The sequence below is a fragment of the Symphalangus syndactylus genome, chromosome 7 (genome assembly GCF_028878055.3).
Source record: "Symphalangus syndactylus isolate Jambi chromosome 7, NHGRI_mSymSyn1-v2.1_pri, whole genome shotgun sequence".
NCBI lineage: Eukaryota > Metazoa > Chordata > Mammalia > Primates > Hylobatidae > Symphalangus > Symphalangus syndactylus.
In genome coordinates, this window is record NC_072429.2 from 79,093,716 (window position 1) to 79,113,145 (window position 19,430).

Below are 19,430 nucleotides of genomic sequence, written 5' to 3' on the forward strand. Positions count from 1 at the left end.
TTTTAATGGTTACTGGGTCCTCACCTTGGCCTTCAAGGCTTCAGCATCATCTGGTCCTGATCTACTTATTCAACATCACTTCTATTACTTTTGAAATAAACCTCCACTTTATATAAGTTAGTCATGTCACCACTGTCCACATGATGCTTAGTTTTGCTGTTGTGATTCTCTTCTGGCTTAGATGCTGTCTTTCCTCCTTACCTATCCAAACTATACCCATGACTTGGGTCAAATATCAAAGACCTACTACTCTTATTTATGAAGATCAAATGCTACCTTCTCCTACACATCTTTTCTGTCCAACCTGATCCATGCTTGTCGTTCTTTGAACTTATATTTTACTCATGATTTAAAAAGCAAAAACTCAAAGTGCATCCTATACTATCTTCCATTTTATCAATGGTGTTACAAACCTGTGGAGCCAGGGGCAGAATCTTCAAAATCTTCTAAAGTTCCCACACAAAATCCATGTTCAACAAATGCCTTTTAAATATATTCAACTTAGTGTCCAAATCTAAGTAAAGGAGTTTCACTGGACAGCGATGAGCCTGCTTAGCCCAGGAATTACCATTTGCTTCTCCCTTTTGGTAAATGAGCTGCCCAGATGACAAAACAGAAAGGTCAAAATTCACTTTGGTAGAGACCCGGTTCCTGGCTACAACACATAGATTATTTTTTTTCCATGGGTTATACAACGGGATGAAATGATAAACTCTTCCACACTAATTGTAGGTTGTCTATTTCATGGCTACATGTTTTCAATATAAAATATGCAGACCTTCTATTTAAACAAACTAGTAATTTATTTTTTCTTAGAAAATTACCTTCAGCAGGTGATTTTCTTAAACTCATATGCAGCAAATGTTGCTTTGGTATGTATGCTTTACAAAGAGAAAGAAAATATAAACAGGAAGGAAGGAATTCCAGTTTGGTATACTAACCAAGCAAGCATTAACTACCCTTTGAAATACTGTCTACAAATAGTATGCTTCCTGCCATAAGGTCTATAGAATTGCCCTGTGGTTTCTGCCTGTCAAGTGGCAAACTCCTATAGTAAAGCTTGTTTAATTTTCTTCAAAGAAGGCTATATATAATCACACGCTATTTCATTTTTGAATCTCCTTTGTACAACACATTTTCTCTTATGCATAAAGCCAGTTTTGATAAAATATCAAGAAATATAACTTTCTATTCCTAAGTTCAGAAGTCGGAATGTTGGTAGCCCATATTTAAATGTTACTTTTTGGTTATTTTTTTTGAGACACAGTCTTGCTCTATCACCAGACTGGAGTGCAATGGCACGATCTCGGCTCACTGCAACCTCTGAGTCCCTGGTTCAAGCGATTCTCCTGCCTCAGCCTCCCGAGTAGCTGAGATTACAGGCATGTGCCACCACGCCCAGCTAATTTTTGTATTTTTAGTAGAGACAGGGTTTCACCATGTTGGCCAGGCTGGTCTTGATCTCCTGACCTCGTGATCCACCCGCCTAAGCCTCCCAAAGTGCTGCGATTACAGGAATGTTACTGTTTCTACAGTAGTAGTCCTTTATCATGGCTGCCCATGAAAATTACGAAGGGAACTTAAAAAAAATTGGTGCCTGGCTATGGGGATGCAAAGGCATAAGAATGATACAATGGACTTTGGGAACTCGGGGGAAATAGTGGGAGGGGGGTAAGGGACAAAAGACTACATATTGGGTATAGTGTACACTGCTTGGGTAATGAGTGCACCAAAATCTCAGGAATCACCACTAAAGAACTTATTCATGTAATCAAACACCACCTGTTCCCCCAAAACCTGCTGAAATAAAAAATAAATTAAAAAAAATCGGTGCTTGGGTCCCATCCCAAAATTTGTGATTCAATTAATATGGTCTAGGGTTTTGGGCCCTGGTGTTTTTTTTTTTTAAAAAAACTCACCAAATGATCCTCATATCCAGCCAGGGTTACGAATTACTGTTCCAAGTAGAGAGGAAATGGGAATACCAGAATATCAGGGGAAGAAAAATAACAGTTTCTGAACAATAATGCTATAGTAGAAACAAAAATTCATTGCATACCTATATACACTAGGTGATATGCTAACCATGTTTCATCTCATGTTCGTTATCTACTTACATATAACAGATCATCTTAAAGTTTAGTGGCTTAAAACAACAAACATTAGTATCTCACGGTTTCTGTGGTCAGGAATTTGGGAGCCACTTGGCTGAGTGCTCTGGTTCAAGGTTTCTCATGAGGTTTTAGGCAAGCGATGAGCCAGGACTGCAATTGTCAGAAGGCCTGACCGAGGCTGGATGGTCCTTTTATAAAAAGGCTCACTGACATGACTGTTGCTAGGAGGACACAGTCCCTTGCTAACTGTTGGTAGGGGGACCTAGTCCCTTACCCTGTGGGTCTCTTTGTGAAGAAGGCTGCTTGAGTGACTTCATGACATGGCAGCTGGCTTCCTCCAGAGCAAGTGATCCCAGACAGAGCAGGTTTTATGACCTTGTCTTGGAATTTACATATCATCAGTTATGCCACATTTTATTCATTAGAAGTGAAACACTAAATACGGCCTACTCAAGGAGAGGCAATCTCTATCTTTTGAAGGAAGGGGTATGAAAGAATTTGTGAATATATGTTATTAAAATAAATTTTTTATTTTGAATAATTTTTCTGAACTTATGATAGATTTAAGGAAAAGTTGCAAACATAATACAGGAAGTTTCTATATACCCTTCACATGGTTTCATTTTTTTCTTAATATTATCTTATGTTACTATAGTACAGTGTGAAACCTAAGAAAGCAGCATTAGTAGACTATTACTGATTAAACTCCCAACTGTATTCAGATTCACCGATGTTTTCATTAATGTCCCCTTTTCTCTTCCAAGATCCATATCCAGGATACTAAATTGCATTTAGTTGGCATGTTTCTTCTAGTCTGGAACAGTTTCTCAATTTTTCCATGTGTTTCATGACCTTGATAGTTTTGAGGAGTGCTGGTCAGGTATTTAAAAATGTCCCTTAATTTGGGTTTGTCTGATGTATTTTCTCATGGTCACACTGGGGTTATGAGTTTTTTGAAAGATTACCACAAAGATGAAGTGCCCTTATCATCATATCATTTCAGGAGGTACATTCTCTCTGATCATGTTAACTTGATCATTTGGTCAAAGAGGTATCTACCAGGTTTCTCCAGGTAAAGCATTTTTCCCCTTCCACATGTCTTCCTTGGAAGCCAGTCACTAGGTCTAGCCCATACTTAAGGTTCAGGGATGTAGATACTCCTTCTCTACCTCCTGGAGAAGAAGTATCTGCATATATTACACTTGGGATTCTTTTGTAAAAACGGTTTTTATAGACATATTTTAAAACCACACACATTTATTCTATTATTTAATGTTTACAACAATCCTATAAGGACTATTGTTGTTCCTACTTTCTAGATAAATATATGGCTTAAAAAAGTTAAGTACTGTACCCAAGGTGACACAGCCAGTGAGACTTGGCATTTGACATGAGGTTGGTTTGACTCCAGAGTCTTTTTTTTTTCTTTACTGAACCTTTTAACCTTTGCACTGATAAGAACCTACCAATATAATTCAAACATATTTTAATATTCTACAAGATTTTCAAGAACTTAGTAGAAAGGGCAATACAGAGCTTGCTTGATGCTATCTTGTTGAATATTGTTGTTTCCCAGATATGTATCTGTCACATATACTTCTGTCTCCCCTAAGCACCTGGTACACAGGTACTCAGCAGATACTTACTGGCTGAAAAGAAAATGACTCTTCCTCCTTACAAGTTATCTACACTGTCCTGAATGTGTATCATGGGATGCCAAAACTTAAGATGGTCAATCCCTCAATGCTCAGACCCAAGGATGAAATCTGAGATATGACAGGGCTCACACCAGCATGACTGGATAGAACCTGCAGGCTAGAAGGGTAGGACAAGCAGGAACTGTTAGTTTACTCTTTCCCTGTTCATACTTTACTGAACAATTATAACTGAAGATTCAGGTTATTTAGCAAATAGCCCCAAAATCCACTCAGGTAATGAGTATAATTTTTGGATTGCTAAAGTAATGGGTTGTTTTCATCATATCAAAGATTACACATCATATTTCTGGGTCATACATAAGTCATTTTCTCCAAATCTTGGGCATTTGGAAGCCCAGATCCCAGGAGAACCACAACAGTCTTTCGAGCAATCTCTTCTTATACATCAGGTGCTCAGATGGCTCAGGGATATGTCCCACACTTGGTTAAACTGGAACTCTGTCTCCCTGGGATATGACAGCTAACTTATGGAGAGGTGGGCAGAAAGCCTCCAAGCTCCTCTCCTATTTCTCCTCCTGTTCTCTTATTTGCTGTGTAGATGGAGAAATGGAAGCAGCCCAAAGGAAAGGACTAGTTCCTACTACGTTCAGTATGCTAACAAACTCAGGGAGGCTTGGCAAAGTCTTCCAAGAGAAGACTCTAGTTCACCTGACCAATTATACTGAAAAACATTTTTCTTCTCTTCAGTCTTCTAGCAAGAAAGTATGCTTCGAAGACACTGCTAGTTTCTTTCTCCTTACCTATGTCTATAGTTAGGAGATTCCCAGCTCCATATCCCTACTTACAGACTCCATGGAAAAAGAAAATTACTTCTATTAAAATGACTCCTATTAGGCTCTGGAAAAGGGAAAAGCTGGGCAAATTGAATGCTAATAGGGCTTGCTTCCAGTGTGGTCTACAAGGACACTTCAAAAGATTGTCCAAATAGAAATAAGCCGCCCCCTCATCCATGCCCCTTATGTCAAGGGAATCACTGGAAGGCTCACTGCCCCAGGGGATGAAGGTCCTCTGAGTCAGAAGCCACTAACCAGATGATCCAGCAGCAGGACTGAGGGTGCCTGGGGCAAGCACCAGCCCATGCCATCACCCTCACAGAACCCCGGGTATGCTTGACCATTGAGGGCCAGGAGGTTAACTGTCTCCTGGACACTGGCGTGGCCTTCTCAGTCTTACTCTCCTGTCCCAGACAACTGTCCTCCAGATCTGTCACTATCCAGGGGTCCTAGGACAGGCAGTCACTAGACACTTCTCCCAGACACTAAGCTGTGACTGGGGAACTTTATTCTTTTCACATACTTTTCTAATAATGCCTGAAAGCCCCACTCCCTTGTTAGGGAGAGACATTCTAGCAAAAGCAGAGGCCATTATACACCTGAGCATAGGAGAAGGAACACCCACTTGTTGTCCCCTGCTTGAGGAAGGAATTAATCCATCCCGAAGTCTGGGCAACAGAAGGACAATATGGATGAGCAAAGAATGTCCGTCCTGTTCAAATTAAACTAAAGGATTCTGCCTCCTTTCTCTACCAAAGGCAGTACCCCCTTAGACCCAAGGCCCAACAAGGACTCCAAAAAACTGTTAAGGACCTAAAAGCCCAAGGCCTAGTAAAACCATGCAACAGCTCCTGCAATCCTCCAATTTTAGGAGTACAGAAACCCAACAGACAGTGGAGGTCAGTGCAAGATCTCAGGATTATCAATGAGGCTGTTGTCCCTCTCTACCCAGCAGTACCTAACCCTTATACTCTGCTTTCCCAAATACTAGAGGAACCAGAGTGGTTTACAGTCCTGGACCTTAAGGATGCCTTTTTCTGCATCCCTGTACGTCCCAACTCTCAATTCTTCTTTGAAGATCCTTCAAACCCAATGTCTCAACTCACCTGGACTGTTTTACCCAAGGGTTCAGGGATAGCCCCCATCTATTTGGCCAGGCATTAGCCCAAGACTTGAGCCAGTTCTCATGCTTGGACACTCTTGTCCTTTGGTACATGGATGATTTAATTCTAGCCACCCATTCAGAAACCTTGTGCCATCAAGCCACCCAAGCACTTTTAAACTTCCTTGCCACTTGTGGCTACAAGGTTTCCAAACCAAAGGCTCAGCTCTGCTTACAGCAGGTTAAATACTTAAGGCTAAAATTATCCAAAGGCACTAGCGCCCTCAGTGAGGAATGTATCCAGCCTATACTGGCTTATCCTCATCCCAAAACCCTAAAGCAACTAAGAGGGTTCCTTGGCATAACAGGCTTCTGCCGAATATGGATTCCCAGGTATGGCAAAATAGTCAGGGCATTATATACACTAATTAAGGACACTCAGCCAATATCCATTTAGTAAGATGGACACCTGAAGCAGAAGCGGCTTTCCAGGCCCTAAAGAAGGCCCTAACCCAAGCCCCAGTGTTAAGCTTGCCAACGGGGCAAGATTTTTCTTTATATGTCACAGAAAAAAAACAGGAATAGCTGTAGGAGTCCTTACACGGTCTGAGCGACCAGCTTGCAAACTGTGGCATACCTGAGTAAGAAAACTGATGTAGTGGCAAAAGGCTGGCCTCATTGTTTACAGGCAGTGGCGGCAGTAGCAGTCTTAGCCTCTGAAGCAGTTAAAATAATACAAGGAAGAGATCTTACTGTGTGGACATCTCATGATGTGAATGGCATACTCACTGCTAAAGGAGACTTGTGGCTGTCAGACAACCATTTGCTTAAATATCAGGCTCTATTATTTGAAGGGCCAGTGCTGTGACTGCGCACTTCTGCAACTCTTAACCCAGCCACGTTTCTTCCAGACAATGAAGAAAAGATAGAACATAACTGTCAACAGGTGATTGCTCAAACCTATGCCACTTGAGGGGACCTTCTAGAGGTTCCCTTGACTGATCCCAAACTCAACTCGTATACTGATGGAAGTTCCTTTGTGAAAAAAGGACTTCAAAAAGTGGGGTATGCAGTGTTCAGTAATAATAGAATACTTGAAAGTAATCCCCTCACTCCAAGAACTAGCACTCAGCTGGCAAAACTAATAGCCCTCACTCGGACGCTAGAATTAGGAAAAGGAAAAAGGGTAAATATATATACAGACTCTAAGTATGCTTACCTAGTCCTCCATGTCCACACAGCAATATGGAGAGAAAGGGAGTTTCTACCTTCTGAGAACACCTATCAAACATCAGGAAGCCATTAGGAGATTATTATTGGCTGTACAGAAACCTAAAGAGGTGGCAGTCTTACACTGCCGGGGCCATCAGAAAGGAAAGGAAAGGGAAATAGAAGGGAACTGCCAAGCGGATATTGAAGCCAAAAGAGCTGCAAGGTGGGACCCTCCATTAGAAATGCTTATAGAAGGACCCCTAGTATGGGGTAACCCCCTCCAGGAAACCAAGCCGCAGTACTCAGCAGAAGAAACAGAATGGGGAACCTCACGAGGACATAGTTTCCTCCCCTCAGGATGGCTAGCCACGAAAGAAGGAAAAATACTTTTGCCTGCAGCTAACCAATGGAAATTACTTAAAATCCTTCACCAAATCTTTCACTTAGGCATTGATAGCACCTATCAGATGGCCAAATCATTATTTACTGGACCAGGCCTTTTCGAAACTATCAAGCAGATAGTCAAGGCCTGTGAAGTGTGCCAAAGAAATAATCCCCTGCACTGCAGGGGATTATTTGAATACATTTGAATCCCTGTATCTTTAACCTCCTTGTTAAGTTTGTCTCTTCCAGAATCAAAGCTGTAAAAGTACAAATCGTTCTTCAAATGGAGCCCCAGATGCAGTCCATGACTAAGATCTACCGAGGACCCCTGGACCAGCCTGCTAGACCATGCTCCAATGTTGATGACATCGAAGGCACCCCTCCCAAAGACCCCTGCACAACCCCTACTACACTCCAATTCAGCAGGAAGCAGTTAGAGCGGTTGTCGGCCAACCTCCCCAACAGCACTTGGGTTTTCCTGTTAAGAGGGGGTACTGCGAGACAAGACTAGCTGGATTTCCTACGCCGACTAAGAATCCCCAAGCCTAGCTGGGAAGGTGACGCATCCACCGTTAAACACAGGGCTTGCAACTTAGCTCACACCCAACCAATCAAGTAGTAAAGAGAGCTCACCAAAATGCTAATTAGGCAAAAACAGGAGGTAAAGAAATAGCCAAACATCTATCGCCTGAGAGCACAGGGGGAGGGACAATGATCAGGATATAAACCCAGGCATTTGAGCTGGCAACGGCTACCCCCTTTGGGTCCCCTCCCTTTGTATGGGAGCTCTGTTTTCACTCTATTACATCTTGCAACTGCAAAAAAAAAAAAAAAAAAAAAAAACTCCTATTAAAATTACAAAAAAAACACTCCATATTAAAAATATGTTTGAATGACATTAACAGGTTCTTATCAGTGCAAAGGTTAAGGGGTTACTCATCACAACAATATGAGACATAGGTACTCAGGCAAATTCATAAACATGCTTAAGGACGTGTTTGTATGAACTTAGTGGGTAAACATCTCCACATGTAACGATAAATAAATAAATATAAACTAATAGTGGGTAAACATCTCCACATGTAATGATAAATAAATAAATATAAACTAAATGTTGTCTGGAGAGAGAGAAGCACATGCCTGGGATGTTCAGAGAAGCAGGTGGGCTTCAGCGCTGACCTAGTGGCTCTCCTGGCTGCTGCCGCTCAGCACACCCTCCATTCTCGCTGATCTGGAAAGGCTCCTGGTAGCTCAGCAACCAGCATGCCTGGAGTCTCCATTCCTTTCTCAGCAGAGAGCTGGGAGTGGGCCCGGCAAACCTAGATTAGAATCCTGACTGTGCCTCCTACTACCCAATGTGACCTCAAACAGGTAGATCAATCTCTGTGCCTCAATTTCCTCATGTGTAACATAGAGATAGAGATGTCTAACTTTATAGGGTCCCTGTGAAAATTAAATTAGATAATGAATAGGTGTAACATGCTTCACACAGTGGATGGTTCAGTAAGTGCTGGCTTTTGTAATGATCAAAACTTCTCTTTCCAATTATCTCAAGACTTAAAGATAGTGAAATGTGACCCTAAGAAAAAACAAAACTTAGTAATTTTCATAGCAAAACCCAGTGTGAGGATTCCAGACTGCAAGACAGGGAGATCTTTCTAGACTTCAAATGTGGCTAGTCTGAATTGAGATATACTGTGAGTTTAAAATAAACACCAGATTTATAAGATGTATTTAAAAAAAAGAATCTAAACTACATCATTAATATTTTTAAAATACTTATTACATATTGAAATAACATTTTAGACACGGTGGTTAAATTTATATTATTAAAATTAATATCAACTATTTCTTTTCACTTTTAAAAATGTGGCTACTGGAAAACTTAACGTGTCTCACAACATTTTATATATATATATATGTTTGGATGGCACTGTTCTAGAACACTGAAGTAACGTTGAGAGAAGTACTTCATTAAACTAAATCCTAGGGCACTAAAATAGTTAATTCATCTCCCCAAGGTACTATCTGAAAATAACTCAATCACATGAGAACACAAAATGAAATATGTCACAAACTGCTAATGACATCATTAAATATAGTCTCCCTTGTTGCAGAGTATAATCATTCATGAGAATAAAGGGCTCAGGGACTTTCAAATCATGAAAAATTTCAAATATCCATTCAAAAAATCGTGTCATCCCTGCTAAATTTGTCATAATCTAATCTGGCTGCAAATTAGTGCATGACATCTTCATCACAATTCACAAGTGCACTCAACTGGCACAAATACGCTTTTATTTATGCACAGAGCCAGGGAACGGGTGATCTTTGCTCAAAATAATGTGCTTAACTAATGGACCATCCTTTTTACCACTGGGGAGGCCAGAAGTAATGAGGAGAAACACATGAACTAACCAATATTAAACATTCAAGTAGCTAATTATGTGGTTTAAACTAGAAAACAAACAGATATGTCTTTATTTTTTACTGATCCTCAAAGCTCATAAGTACCTAAATTTTTACTTATTCCCTTGTAATAGTAAATTGCTATGAGAAAATGAAAGTAATATAAAACAAACAGAAATGACACTTGCATGCATTAAAAACTGTACTTTAAAAAATCTATGGGCCGGGCGCGGTGGCTCATGCTTGTAATCCCAGCACTTTGGGAGGCCGAGGCGGGCAGATCACGAGGTCAGGAGATCGAGACCACAGTGAAACCCCATCTCTACTAAAAATACAAAAAAAAAAAGTTAGCCAGGCGCGGTGGTGGGTGCCTGTAGTCCCAGCTACTCGGAGAGGCTGAGGCAAGAGAATGGTGTGAACCCGGGAAGCGGAGCTTGCAGTGAGCCGAGATAGCGCCACTGCACTCCAGCCTGGGTGACAGAGCGAGACTCCATCACCAAAACAAAAAAAAAAGCAAAAAAAAATCTATGGTCAATAATTAAGAAAAACATTTACAATTTGAATGATCAACTTTTAAAATGTTTAAGTAAGTTTAGAATAAAAACTGTGTGCTTTAAGAGGACACCCATTTCTTCTATTCCTACAATCTCCTGCAGCATTGTTTTTTCCTTAGTTTTGCTGTAAATATAGGTATCAGTGTCTCAATATATTTGATATAAACATTTCAAATTTCCAAATTCATAATTCAGGAGCTAAATAGTTTTACTTCTTTTTGGGCTCCTATGGAATTTTAAAGCTGTGTCACATTGTATTTTTGATGGCAGCCCCTACTTCTGCAATGTTATCATTGACTATATTAAGATTTATAGATAGTCAAGATAGAGAAATTTCAAGGAATTCCCAAGCACAGGGAGAAATTCCTCAGTTTTGGTTGGTAGGGCTGTGGCAATTGTGCAGCTAAGTTCCAGGACTAGAAAAATGCTCTGAGGGGAAATTCAACTATGAGGGGGAAATGACATCTTCAGGAGAAATACCATTATGTATGGATAATGCCCAGCATCTTAAGAGACTGGCCACCCACCTCAACCAAAGTTTTAAGTAAATGATATACCTTAAACTTGTAAATAATGGAATACTTTATAAAATGTACAATCAACTTTGCTAGAAAACATGCATATCACAACAAGGGGATTACTATATATGAATGTGTCCATTAAAAACATTCCTCTGCAATTCCTCTTTCTATAATTTTGGAAGTACTTTCATATCTTAAAATACCAGTAAATGCACATGAGCATGACCAAATTCCACATATCAGATTACAGCTGCAAAAACATTGTACTTCAAAATGAAGTCAAACACGAGCTCAGAACCAAGCAGACTCTAAAGACAGTGTGTACAAAACAGGAACAAGCAGGCCCTTTGGAAAGATAAGGAAAACATCAAAATTGTCTCAACTACTCTTAACTGATTAAATATATTTCTGTCAAGGGAAAGTACATTTAATTTCCTAGGACAGCTCAGACTTTCTCACAACTCAGACTTTCTCAGGATTGTTGTGAAGATTGTAAAATGGAACAATCACTTTGGGAAACTGTTTGACAGCTTCTTACAAAATTAAACAAATGTCTACTCTTTGCTTTCAGGTATTTACCCAAGTGAAATGTAACCTCATACAATGTTTCCAGCACTGTTGGAAAGATTAAATAAAATCATAAACAAGAAAGTCGCTTACACAGGGTTGGGCATGTGGGAGGAGCTTATTAAATAGGTTCAATCGCCTTTTATGTTTTGAATGTAAAATAAAAGGCGAAAGATTTACACCACCTGAAGAGAAAGCATGGTATATATTTTTGGATGTAATATAAAAAAGTACAGGGTTTCAATAGGGCAGATCTGGGTTTATGTCCTGGTCTATTACCCATTTTATTCACTGATTCAACCTTTTTCGGACCTACTCTGTGCAAAGCACTCTTCTAGATGTTGGGGATATTGTACTGTATGTGACAGTTTGAGGCTTTACTCTTACGGGGTTCACATTCTAGCACCTTGGGCAAAATGTTTAAGTTTTCTGAACCTCATTTTTGCCTCCAACAGTTCAAGTAAATTCAGCACCTATGACAGGCTGGGTATTATACTAAGTTTGGCAGCACAAGAACCAACTAGATAGAACCTATGTTTTCAAGTACTTTTACAAGTCCAGTGAGGGCAGCAAACAAATAATCACGTGAATTCAGGTGCTGTGAGAGGGATCAGTACCCATTGTTATGGGCAATAGCGAACTCAGTCCTGGGTGGCATGGAGATTGGTCTCAGGAGTGAGTCAAAGAAGGCTTCCTGGAGAAAGGCATTTAAATGCAGTCTGCAGAGTAAACCGGGCAAAAGGTACTCATAATTCACATTATTAGTAAGGTGAAATGAAAATATAGTTGGGAAAGTACACATCAATCAGTCCATTAAAGTCCTTCATAATATAAAGCAGCACTATTTCTATTTTAAAGGCAATAGTATTAAACTGGAAAATCATGGTGTAGTCCTGAATCCAGTTTATACTGTCTTTGACAATATGCTGTCTTCCTAATATGTGCTTCATCTGGACTTTCCACATCTGCTTCCTCGATCCCAATGCTTCTAGCTTTCTGCTTGAAGAAACTGGGTACTTGAATAAATTGTTTTTAATCATATGGGAACAATTCTGACTTCCAGGCAAGTTCCTGGGATTTGCTAAATTCACAGTCTGCGGTGTAGTTCTGTGGTAGGCCACGGCGGCCTCAAAGCATAAAACAAGCCTTCCAAAGAACCACGAATCTTGCTATTCTGGTACCCACCAAACATTTAATAATTTTTTTCAAGCTAATTGAAAAGCCCTGTTTATGGGACTTGAATATAGTTTATACCACGAATAGCCAGAACTACGAAGCAGTACAGGAAACACTAGCTCTGCTGGAAGACTTTTGATTTGCATTTGCTCTTTTATTTTATATGCTACACAAACCTGTGAAAAATGGAAGTAGGGAGTGGGACTAGGGACAAGGGCTTAGTAAATTACTCTTTCCAAATACTGTGGCATTAAAATAAACTTGGATGAAGGATATCATTAGAGAAATACAGACTACATTCAGCACATCCTCATTCCATGGTGTACACTCAGGCTGAATGAAGACCTTATGATTCCATCAGCAATTATGATGAAAGCCACACCAACCACAAGAACTCTGAACCATTTAAGTAGATTTTTGAAAAAATGTTTTGTTTGTTTGTTTTTTTGAGACGGAGTCTTGCTCTGTCACCAGGCTGGAGTGCAGTGGCGCGATCTCGGCTCACTGCAACCTCCACCTCCCGGGTTCAAGCGATTCCCCTGCTTCAGCATCCTGAGTAGCTGGGATTACAGGTGCGCGCTACCACACCTGGCTAATTTTTTGTATTTTAATAGAGACAGGGTTGCACTTTGTTGGCCAAGATGGTCCTGATCTCCTGACCTCATGATCCGCCCACCTCGGCCTCCCAAAGTGCCGGGATTACAGGTGTGAGCTACCATGAAAAAATGTTTAAAGCACTTCATTTTCCTCTTGGGAAGTTGCAACAGTTGTTAGATACAGCAATTCTCCTACAAACAGCAAGGCTTTATGTGAAGGCTATACTCCATCTTCAGGAACATCTGTTTTATAGTCAGATGTCAGAGATGTTTCCTGGATCGTCAAAAGAAAAGAGATTGTGATGTAGAAATGCCCATCCCCAAAATAATGGCAAGTATATAACCAGAACAAAATCATTGGTATATCTAATAAAAGTGGGCACCATGCAAAGTCTAATGGAACCCTCTTCTCCAGCCTAAGTATGCTTGAGAACCTCATGTAAAGAGAAGAAATGTGCCTGGTGAAGTGAGAATGGGGGAGTTTTTGTTCCTTGAAGGCAGAAACTGACCAACAGTAGGAGGCAGCTACATGGTGCCATGGCATCTGAGTTAAGGCCATCATCCAGTCCTCTCAGATCCAGCATCAGTGCCTTCATATTTGTAGGCAATCATCCTTTTGACCTTAGAGTTCTACCTCTGCCCGGAAGGATCTCACAAGATCCCCCAGGCCCAAACCAACACATTAGCAACGTCGCTCTTTTTTTAAACCACTGTGTAAAATCCATATTTTAGACTAGTGGAAATGGTAGGGGAATGGGCATTGCTGTAGCAAATAGCAAGAGTGAAACAACTTATTCTTGGGTGGAAAGAACCCAAGGAAAAGAGGAGGAAAAAGTTCTAGAAACAGAAAGATTGGTGAGGGGAACTTGGCTTAGAGTCAGGAAAGACACCAAAATTTGGAAGGAAGTTAAAAAAGGAGGAAGGGAGAGAAGAAGGAAGTTGACTGGTTCTGAGACATCTTCTCCAGCTTCTAGGCCGCCTCTGAGAGACATGGTCAGGCCCTTTTTTCTGGGGAGTAGGAGAAATACAGAAATTCCATTCAAACATTGGTTTGTTTAACAAATACTTATTTAGCAACTAATGGTTCCAATCATTTTTCCTGGTGCTGGGGATTCAGCAGTGAAGAAGCAGAAACTGGTTTAAAGCAATTTGATATCTACAGTCATCTACTAACAAGTGAGGTGTGATGTGAGTTCAGCCCCTGTGCCCACAACAGAATGGCCCCATCTACTTCCTAACAACTATATAATTTTAACTACCTGCAAATGACCAACAGCCTTCACCTCCCTAGTAGATCAGGAGCCCTTTACTTACTCTTTTATTCGTAGAGATGGGGTCTCACTATGTTGACCAGGCTGGTCTTGAATTCCTGGCCTCAAGAGATGCTCCTGCCTCAGCCTCCCAAAGTGTTGGGATTACAGGTGTGAGTCCCTGCACCTGTCCCCACTTTTTGTCTTTTATAGTGATTTTTACTGTATCTTTTCTGTACTTATATACACAGGATGCTTGCCATTGTGTTATGGTCACCTACACCATTTAAACCAATAAGATAGCATGCAGTCGCATAGTGTGGAAACAGCATATATCATACCACATAGCCCTGAGGTGGGGCAGGATCTATTACGTAGGTTTAGTGTGTGGAATCATCCAATATAACATGACCAGAGCTGCAACCTCTGATTTAGACAAGGAGTAAGGGTGCTAGCACCAGTGATCACCAGCTGCCCAACAACCAAAAAATTATGCTTCCAAAATCTCTTGATGTTTATTTGGCATGAAGAGAAATCGAGTTGTCCTATGTGTGCCACTCATGACAGAAGCCCTTTTTTCCCCTTTATTCACGCTTTTAATGCATAGAGAAAAACCCAGGGCTTGGCCCATAGTAAACATTTAACAAACACTCAATTAGCATTTGGTAAATCTCTTCCATGGAAAAGTGTCCCTGTGGAGAGCAGCAGGACACAGGCACCTGTCACCTACACCTATGGTGTCAGTAACTGAACCAGGGGTGGACCCTTCTTCCCTCTTTACCAGAGGTGACTTAGGCTGAACTTGGACAGCCTGGATGGTTCCAGGTGCGTGAATCTTCCCTCACCTGCAATGTGTAAGGTGTTTGCCTTCTCACAGAATCACCTTAACTTTAGCTTGAACTTAGTCCTGCGCCCTGGAAGCTTCTAGTTGACTATCCTTTAGGCTAATTAAGAACTCCTCCTGGATGGGCAAGTGATATCAGGCCAGGAGTTCAGGATATTCCTGCCTGCTCAGCCAAGGTATGGTCTCACAGTCCTCACACACCCCCCCAGGCAGCTGCAACATGGAACAGGGTTGGCACCAGAGGCAATGACTGCCAACTTGTGTGCAATTGGGGGCCAGGTATGATTTCTCACTCTGACTCGGAGGGGTGGGAGCTCCTCAAACTGTAACACAACGCTACTCAATAAAAACACAATGCAAGCCACATATGTAATTCTGAATTTCCTGGTAGCTGCACTAAAAGAAAAGAGAGAAATTAATTTTAATAACATATCTTATTTAGTATAACATATGCAATATATCATTTCAATATGAATCAATATTAAAAATTGACAAGATAATTTATATCCTTTTCCTCATACAACTCTTCAAAATCCAGCATGTCTTTTAAACTTTTTTTTTTTCTTTTTTTGAGAAGTTGTTTCACTCTTGTTGCCCAGGCTGGAGTGCAATGGTGCGATCTCAGCTCACTGCACTTCTGCCTCCTGGGTTCATGCCATTCTCCTGCCTCAGCCTCCCGAGTAGCTGGGATTATAAGTGTGCACCACCACATCTGGCTAATTTTGTATTTTTGGTAGAGACGGGGTTTCACCATGTTGGCCAGGCTGGTCTTGAACGCCTGACCTCAGGTGATCCACCCACCTCGGCCTCCTAAAGTGCTGGGATTACAGGTGTGAGCCCGACCTTATTTTAAACTTTTAGCACATTCCAGTTCTGACTAGCATCATCTCAGATGCTCAAAAGCCACGTGTGGCTACTGTCCTGGACGGCACAGTGCTGAGGAGTTCAGAAATCTCTGAAGACATCTTGGGGTGACTGTTCCTAAACAAATCTTTTCGACTAAAAATCAGTTTAGGAAAAATAAAAATATTTATGAACGAATCACTCCAATAATTCTTGTATGGGAAAATGTTTATTCTTGCAACGTAGATAACTAAACATGTTTTAACAAAACAATGTTAATGAGAAAAGTTTTGCTTTTTTTTAACCACTCAAATCTTAATATCTGGACATATTTATTAGAGAAGAGGCAAGGCGGAGGAAGTCTTTAAACTGTCAGCTTGAAATCACATAAATAATCACACTGGAAAGACCTCTCACTGTTAGAGCGCCCTTCCCTGACCAAAGAATGACTCCCTGGGCCAGTGTGCTAGTTCCTTCCTGGTATTTGTTTACAGTGACAATACAAGAGCCCTATAAGGAAGAGAGGAAGAGAAATAGATTGGATCTTAGTTTCTAACCTGTAGGCCTGAAGTTTCTGTCAGTCTGCTTGGACACTAACAACTGTCTCTTGACTGAACAATGTTTAATTTTCAGTCAAAACTATTTACCAAATGCTAATATGAGGCAAGCACTGTTTCAGGTGCTGCAATTTACCCACCACATATTTGTATTATTTTCCAAATGTACATGGAAGATATTATGAGTAAAATAAAAATTCATACACAAGCATTAATTCCCAGCAGCTGTTTCTCCTTTGCATTTTCCCAATCAAGGGAATCTAAAAGTACATACATGTAAAGATTCTTGAAATTGCTTGATGCTAAAGTGTGATCTTTCAGCATCAAAAATCACTATTTTGCTCTCCTTCAAGTGGTGTGAGTGGCATGATTTGAAGTCAGCCAGGATTCTTTTCTGCTTGTTTTTGAGACAGAGTTTTGTTCTTGTTGCCCAAGCTGGAGTGCAGTAGCACGGTCTTGGCTCACTGCAACCTCCGCCTCCCAGGTTCATGCGATTCTCAGCCTCCCAAGTAGCTGGGATTACAGGTGCCCACCACCATGCCCAGCTAATTTTTCTATTTTTTTTTTAGTAGAAACGGGGTTTCACTATGTTGGCCAGGCTGGTCTGGAACTCCTGACCTGAGGTGATCCGCCCACCTCCATCTCCAAAAGTGCTGGGATTACAGGCGTGAGCCACCGTGCCCAGCCCCAGTCAGGATTCTGAGATGAGATCTACCCATTGCTTGTTATTGAGTTAATGGTCTCTTGTTAAGCAGCACTGGGTTTTAGAACCAACTATGGGCTGAGTTTAATTATTCAATGTTAATACATTCAACACAGATGATTTCATTATATAAATGCACTGGCTACTTTGCAGTATTTCCTTAGGCATAATAAGCTTTTACCCTAAAAGCCAAATCAACATTAATCTGCAAAACTGTCATTTTATATCCACTGTCAAGGAAAAAAGATAAAGAGGAAAAAAAAAAAAAAGTGAGATAAAGTAAACCTTTATCAAGGAACTGGACCAATACAATGATCAAACCAGCTCTCTCCATCCCTTTGGGGCAATCTGATTTATAAGCTGAGGTTTCAAAGTGTATTTTATTTAATTGCTGAGGGCAAGAGAACAGTAGGAGGTTTTGAGCCAAGCTCTTTATAATGCTAGCCTGCTCTGCTTTGGGGGTAAACTTAAAAAAACTTAAAAAAAAAAATGAAATGGAGTTTCGTTCTTGTTGCCCAGGCTGGAGTGCAATGGTGTGATCTTGGCTCACCTCAACTTCCACCTCCCGGGTTCAAGTGATTCTCCGGCATCAGCCTCCCTACCCTAGTGGCTAGGATGACAGGCCTGTGCCACCACGCCCGGCTAATTCTGTATTTTTAGTAGAGACAGGATTTCTCCATGTTGGTCAGGCTGGTCTTGAACTCCCGACCTCAGGTGATCCGCCCGCCTTGGCCTCCCAAAGTGTTGGGATTACAGGCGTGAGCCACCGCACCTGGCCAAAAAAAAATCTTTTAAAGTTAGCATTTTCAAGCCAGTCTAATAATCCCACCAGTTCCATTTCCTTTCAGTTGCAGTAGGAAAGACCAAAACGCTGCCCTGGTGAACAAGTAAAAAGTATTCATGTTTCAAAGCTGGCTGGTAGACAGTAGCCAGCCAACTCCTCCTGTATTTCCAAGCAAACACAAGGCAAAGCAATGTTTTTTTATACCTTTTATAAACAATCTGTGTTTAAAGAAGGCATACACAATGCTTTCTTTCCAGTCTCTAAAAGCTGGCCACGGTTATGTGTTTAATTATACTCCTAAATCCTAAAGAATAAAACAGCCAGCTAGGTAGTGACTGTTTGATCTGCACGTCTTGGCTGGAGATGAGAGTGCAAAGCAAACCTGCCCAGGCTCCTGTTTCTAAACTCCTCCAGCCAGGAGCGCCTGAGGCTTGCAGTGCAGCAAAGCCAAACTCTTCCTTCCCGCTGGAGGAGGGCAAGGAGTATACAGCACACACCAGTTGCATTCATGAGGAAACAATCTTCCTGCCCACCAGCACTATATTTAGAGCCATCTCTTGGCAATGCAAACTTATATTTCTGGGCTTTCTGCCACTTGGACAAAAAAAAAAGGGGCGGGGGGGACAAGGAAAACTGGTTTGGTTCCAGTGCTGAGCCCAAACAATAAAAGTTAAATATGGCCTTCCCCATTGATGCATTTCTGTGTCAAACATCACTCCTTCTTCAAAAGCAGTGAACACTGGATGTGGCTCTAAAGAATGGAATGCTTTTTTCTCCTTCCAATTCTAATGAGTAAAATGTGTCCTACTCTCTAAGGGGACATTTTATAAAGAAGGAAGCAATGAAGCAAATTTATCTGAAAAGGACAGAATGTTTTAAAAATGTTTAAAGTAATATCATCCATGCTGGGGCTGTCGGCTTCCCCAAACATGTAGTAACCCCTAAGAAAAGTTAAAGCCCAAAGTCAGCTACAGGGTTGATGGAAAAAATATCCAGTGCTAAATAGCTAGGCCTCTCCGACCCTCAAAGGCAGACCCCATGAGAGTTGCTCTCTAGCATTTGCTGTTTTGCTACATGAACATCTAGCATCTGGGAATTTCAGGGCTATTCACTTCCAGGAGAAGTGATGCAGGCAGAGACCTTAGTGTGTACACCCTAAGCAAGCAGCTGCCAGTCTTACTCACTTGGCTTCGAACTGTGGAATGCCACTGTCTATCAGAAATGAGCAAAACAAACGTCTCTCCTGTCTACTCCCAAACCTAAAGGGCGTTTCCTGACTTTCTTCTGTTTTTTTTTTTTCCTTACAATTGTATTTTCTGAACT

The 19,430-nt window shown here is 41.0% G+C and overlaps 1 protein-coding gene and 1 non-coding gene across 3 annotated transcripts in view; both read right to left on the minus strand.

Moving 5' to 3' along the window:
- The window catches only part of ZNF704 (zinc finger protein 704), a 263,019-nt gene that overhangs the window by 118,215 nt on the left and 125,374 nt on the right, over positions 1 to 19,430 (minus strand). The window lies entirely within an intron of this gene.
- LOC129487087 (U11 spliceosomal RNA) lies at positions 14,821 to 14,954 on the minus strand. The gene has a single exon (XR_008659212.1). It is a non-coding gene; the product is annotated as a U11 spliceosomal RNA (small nuclear RNA).